Source organism: Zingiber officinale, chromosome 8A (genome assembly GCF_018446385.1).
Source record: "Zingiber officinale cultivar Zhangliang chromosome 8A, Zo_v1.1, whole genome shotgun sequence".
Classification (NCBI taxonomy): Eukaryota; Viridiplantae; Streptophyta; class Magnoliopsida; order Zingiberales; family Zingiberaceae; genus Zingiber; species Zingiber officinale.
This window is the reverse complement of record NC_056000.1, coordinates 49,288,488-49,294,975: the sequence shown is the minus strand read 5'-3', so window position 1 is coordinate 49,294,975 and position 6,488 is coordinate 49,288,488. Positions and strand designations below refer to the sequence as shown.

Below are 6,488 nucleotides of genomic sequence, written 5' to 3'. Positions count from 1 at the left end.
CCCGAGCTGGTTGGCGAGCGTGGTGCTTGTCTCCAAGCCTGGCAACAAGTGGAGAGTGGGCATCGATTTCCGGGACCTTAACAAGGCGTGCCCAAAGGATTTTTATCCCCTGCTCCGAATCGATCAACTGGTGGACTCTACGGCCGGCTGCGAGTTGATATGCATGCTCGACGCTTATCAAGACTATCATCAAGTGCCGCTCGCCCGAGAAGATCAAGAAAAAGTCAGCTTCGTTACAGCCGACGACACCTATTGCTATAATGTGATGCCGTTCGGACTGAAGAACGCGGGAGCCACTTATCAGCGCTTGATGAACAAAGTGTTCAAAGAGCAGATCGGGCGAAATCTGGAAGTATACGTGGACAACATTCTCATCAAGTCCGTCCGAGCGACCGATCTCTTAGGAGACATGGAAGAGACTTTCAGAACGCTACGGAAATATGGAGTTAAGCTAAACCCTCAGAAGTGCCTGTTCGGAGCAAAAGGAGGGCGTTTCTTGGGTTACATAGTGACCGAGCGGGGCATTGAAGCAAATCCCAACAAAGTAAAAGCCTTACAAGATATGCCGCTCCAAAGAAATCTGAGGGAAGTGCAGCGCTTGACCGGTCGGATAACTGCCATGTCCAGATTTATCTCCAAGACTACCGATCGGAGCCTGCCTTTTTTCAAAATCTTGCGCAAAGCCACCAAGTTTCACTGGGACGAAGAATGCGATCGGGCGTTCGAAGAGCTGAAGACATATTTGAATTCTCTTCCGGTACTAGCCAAGCCAGCTACAGGTGAGCCACTTTGTATCTACTTATCTTCAACCGAGCAAGCCGTCGGCTCAGCACTAGTAAGGGCGAGCGGAGAAGAGCCTGTATATTTTCTGAGTCATATTTTAAAAGATGCTGAATCTCGCTACACTGAGCTCGAGAAACTGGCTTTCGCTTTGGTCCTCGCTGCTCGACGCCTCCGTCCCTATTTCTTGGCTCATACTGTTATCGTCCGGACGAACAATCCATTGGGAAGAGTGCTGTTGAATCCAGAAGCGTCCGGGCGGCTCATCAAATGGACAACGGAGTTGAGCGGATTTGATATTCAATACCAGCCCCGTTCGGCGATAAAGACACAGTCCTTGGCAGATTTCGTCACCGAAGTACAAAGGCCAGAACCCGAAGCCATGTGGAAACTATTCGTGGATGGATCGTCCACTCGGCTCGGAAGCGGGATTGGCGTATTATTACTCTCTCCTCAAGAAGAAAAGATGCACTTGTCCGTCCGGCTGGATTATCGAGCTACAAATAACGAAGCGGAGTATGAGGCTCTTATAGCCGTCTTACAAGCTGCCCGGTGTTACGCTCCGCAAGTGTACGGAAATGTCGCAAGTAATATAAAAGATTATCGTATCCACAGGGACTGGAATAAGCACTAGAAATGCCTCAATGCGAATTAGCTAAACAACTATCCAATCATTTCAAAAGCAAAGTAAAGGTAAACAAATCTAGTCTTAAAGATCAACAAACAAGAGTCTAGTGTTTTGGGTTATGATAAAGGGAGATTCTAGGAGTTTCGGTTTCTTTGTAAGACTTCTTGAATGTAAATGGTTCACCAATTCTTATCCCTCAATTGCCAAACATGTAGAAAGTTGCCGGTTCCCTCTTGCAATAGACAACCGGCTAAGGACTGAGAAATGTATCTAAATAGGATTAATTAGACATGTACCTATGTTGTCCTTACACAGAAGTGCACCTATTACTATGCCTTCCTCGGATATCAACGTAGAAGCCCACGACTCATTAATCTATCAAGATACAAGCAGCTAGTCATAAAATCCATCCTACTCTCTTGAATATCCCTATTTCCTCTTCAAGATTATCTCTCAAACGTCCTTACACGGGCTTGCACCTGTCACGTGGATCCCTCGGATGATCGAGTGAGAGTTTATCTTTACAAAGTCCACAAGAAATCCAAACAATCAATCAAGAATGAGAATTAAGCACAAATCACCATTAATCATTCAAGATCTAATTGATACAAGCAAGTCAATGTCATTGAAACAAGAAAATGGCAAATCCATTAGAGATTACATCAATCCATCATACAAATACTCCCTTAATCCTAGAATACAAGATCTACTCCATGAATCGAGGAAGAAAACCCGAAGAAATAGAGATTACAAGCATTCCTTGAATCCCCAATCCAAGAAAACAAGAAGAGGGGAAAGAGAAAACTTATCTACGAAGAAGCCTTGTCTTCGGATCCAATCCTCGCTCCAGAGTCGAAATCGTCGAGATCTCCCTTAGAATCGCCCAGAAATCCTCCCAAGAATGGGAGGAAACCACCAAATCTTGCTTTCTCCCAAAGGGAGAGATCCCTTTCAATTCATGAAGAAGGGTTTAAATAGAGGAGGGAATCAGGCGCCACACGGCCGTGTGAGATTCACACGCCATGTCCAGCCCCTCTCGCCAATGCAGTAGTGTGACTCCACACGCCGTAACCCTTCGCTCTCGAAACACTACTGCAGTGTGGTGCACACGCCACACCGCTTAGTCTCGAATGCTACACTACTGTAGTGCACACTGCACCGCTTGGTCTCGAAATCTCACACTACTGTAGATCCACACGGCCTTGTAAGGCTTCTGCTCTGGTTGGCTTCAAATTACTGGTAGGCTTCAAGGCTTCACACGCCATGTCATCTTCCTCTTCTGTTGGTGCCAAACTCCACACGGCCCGAGCTCCATACCAGTGTATGGTCGCGGTGCTTTCTCCCTTCGCTTCCTCCAATGCATGCCCAAAGATGTAGATTCTTCACCAAATCGACTCTTACAGAAAATGCACAAAAGCGGATCTCCAACCAAAAGAGTAAATATGCTAAAAGGAAAGTGGAAGTATAAAATGCATAGATCAAGCATGCTCAAAGTATATAAATGTGCGTAAAACATGCATAAAGAGTATATAATCTACGACATCACACCCCTGACTTAAACCTTTGCTTGTCCTCAAGCAAAATGTCAATCTAAATTCATATGTTCTACAACACATTCATAAAACCCAAGTGCACTTTCCTAACTCTATCAAAAGTTTCATTAACAAGCTTGATCATGGAAACAAGTAAAGTATGGTTCAAGCATAAGAATCTTGTGCATGTAAAAGTAACTCAACACCCTTCAAGTTTCAATCCATGTCCTAGTCAAGTCGTCATCAAATTTGAATTCCTAATGTTTCCAGTGAAAGACAAGTAACCAGTGATAGACACTTACTCACCATTCACTTGGTTCATATTTCTCAACTAACCCAAGGTCTCAAAGGTGTGCTCAATCTCAAGGAAGCTAGGCAGCCATTTCCCCAGTAACCTAACTCGGTCTCAAAGGGGTGACTTGCTAGATTCCACTCATGACAACTTTTTTTTATATCCCTTTTTATTTTTTTTTTATAAGTGTTTGCATTGTGCAAAACTTATTCACAAATGTACTTTTAGCACACATGTTGGGATATTTTGATTTTTCCAAATGAGCTTTAATGATTTGAGCCTCATCCAGTAACCAAAATGAAAGTTGAGAGATCACCATGGAAACCAAGTACTAAGCAAACAAGATGAATCATGACTATTTCAATGACATCAACTATTCAAGCATCAAGCACAAGTGTAGTGAAGATAAAATCCTTAAGGTTGAACCAAAACTAAAACTCATCACCATAAGATTCTTAGCTTATTAATGCTTCCCAAGATAGAAAAAAGAACTACACAAAGTTTACTACTAGCATCATTCGAACATCATGAATCAAGCCAATAATCGTGCTAACATTTCACTTGAATCCAAGAAAGCATATAAGTGAAGTTTTGATGTTCTCAAGATGTATGCCACAAAAAATCAAAACACAATGCAAGACATAAGCAAAAACAAAAACAAACAAAGCAAATCAAATGCATATAATGCATCCCCCCAGACTTAAATTTTTCATTGTTCCAATGAAAACTAAAAACAATGTGGAGGAGATTTTAAAAGAAATTACCAAGTGATGAGCTCCAAATGGTTGACGTTTATGTTTTTAAAGATACTCCTCCATCCAATACTCACATTCCTCCACAACTTTGAATTCTACAACAATAAGATAGACAAGAAAAATTAAGTAGAGGATACATGTTTATTATAAAGAGAGAACTAAAGACATAAAAGAAAATAAGGAAAATGAACTTGGGTTGCCTCCCAAGAAGCGCTTGTTTAAGGTCATTAGCTCGACCACCTCATTAGATTTATCTAAATCTTGCTCTTGGAGGGGTAAGATATTTTAGAACCCTCCTACCAAGGGCTCTTATTATGGAGGGAGCTTTCATCAAAGGAGCTACAAAGTAAAGTATAACTCTCTCCATCTTCGTCTTCTTGGAAATTTTTTCAGGTGGTCGAAGACGGTTCAGATTGAGCTTCCAATTATTGGCCCATGTGAAATCTGCACATCAAAAGAAAACAAATCTCCCACAAGCATGTTATATAGTATAGAGCTAGAACCATATCAAGATAAGATGAATAAGTAATAAAAACTGAATCACATCCAACAAAGTCAATTATAGGTACCTCCATAAAGTTTTCCAAAAGATCACAAGAAATACTAACCTTACTTTGTTGAGAAATACCTGAAATTTCTAAACATGTAGATGTGACTTCCTCTGAATCAAATGATGGTTCTGGCTCTAGCTTAGGTGTTGATGATATCAATGATGGTGATTCTCGAGACTCTACTAGCTCTGTATAAGTCCCTACACATTGTTCCACAACATGATCAATTCTTAAAACCTCTAAGGGTTGTCTTGATAAAGGTGGTGATCCTTGAGATGCTGCTTCCACAACACAGCTCCCTACACATTCTTCCATATCATCATCATCAACACATACATCAAAAAATAAACCAACATCTATGTCCTCAATAGGAGAATCAATAACAAGAGGATCAATAACTTCACTTGCAGTTTTAAGTTGATCTACCACATCACATTCATCATCTGAAAATTCGATGTCACTATAACACCTTATAAAATTTTGAGATAGATCTGAAAACTTATTTACCACTACATTATCAATAAAATCCTCATCTGAAAAATCTTCATCTTCATATATATTCAAAAATCTACACTCAACCGTATTAGTGTCACAGGATTTGCCGAAGTCTTTATTTTCATTGACCCCCACTAACCTTTGTGGAAAAGGAACCCTTAGTGAAGGTCCTGGGAAAGACTGAACTCCCTTTTTCCCAAATTCCTTTTGAGCTTTTGGAGGAGGTCCAACTTGCTTATCTAATGCTGGTGTGATTAATCGTTGAGGGAAAGGTACTTCTGGCCTTTGGGAACTTCCTAGATAAATGGAATTGAGTTCTTGTGATCTTCTATTATTCTTCTCCTCAATTCTAAACATGTCATTCTTCAGAAGTTCTTCATGATTTTTGCCACTTCTCAACCCCACATCATCACACTTTTCATTGGATCTTGACTGTGTAGGAAGGGGATCTTCTTTAAACCATTTTGAAACAATACTATCAAGCTTTGCCCCCAAATGTTTGAACTCCTCACTCTGTGACTTGTGAATTTCAACATTTTTAGGTGGTTGAATTTCATTTTGTTTGAAAGGCTCTCTTACATTTATAGTTTGCACTTTTTGAATATCTGAGGGAAATTCCATCCAACTTTTGTTCGACCATTCATGGAGGTTCAATGTCACTTGATCAATTAATGAATAAGCTTCATCTACACTTTTGTCCATAAAAGAACCTCCAGCTGATGAATCCAATAAAGTCTTGTCTGAGAAAGAAATTCCCCCATAGAATATGTGCAAAATCAACCATTTTTCAAAACCATGATGAGGGCACTGTCTTTGAAGACTCTTGAATCTATCCCATGCTTCAAATAATGATTCTCCATATGCCTGAGAAAAATTTGTTATGCAATTCCTCATATACACCGTTCTACTTGGAGGGAAAAAATGATTCAGAAATTGCTTCTCCAATTGTTCCCAACTTGTGATGCTTTGAGGACAGAGAGAATATAGCCAAGTCCTTGCTTTATCCTTGATACTGAAAGGAAATATCATCAATCGAACTGCATTTGCTGATACTCCTTCACATTTCACCAAATCACAAATCTCTAAAAATGTTTCAAGATGCAGATAAGGACTTTCTGATACTTCTCCTCCAAATTTGTGACCTTGTACCATGAAAATTATCTCTGGGTCTAGTTGGAAACTTTCTACTTCAATTTGAGGTTGCACAATGGGAGATAAAAATCTTGCAGAAAAGGGTGTAGAAAAATTTCTCATGGTCCTGCTTGACATGTTAGTGCTCATGGATGTTCAAGAAGAAAAAGAAAATTATCAAGAATCAAAAACAAGAAATAAAATGCAATATGAAAAGCAAGAAAGCGAATGCAGAATTTAAATTGCAAGAAAGAAAGTGCATAATGAAAACAAGAAAGAAAAGATAAAAGGAAAAAAAAAATGTCTAGAATAATTCATATGCTA

General features: G+C 40.0%; 1 non-coding gene across 1 annotated transcript; it reads left to right on the top strand.

The window, feature by feature from the left end:
• Positions 1–5,823: 5,823 nt before the first annotated feature.
• On the top strand, positions 5,824–5,929 carry LOC122013102. Its single transcript, XR_006120444.1, has one exon. It is a non-coding gene; the product is annotated as a small nucleolar RNA R71 (small nucleolar RNA).
• The last annotated feature ends 559 nt before the right edge of the window (positions 5,930–6,488 follow it).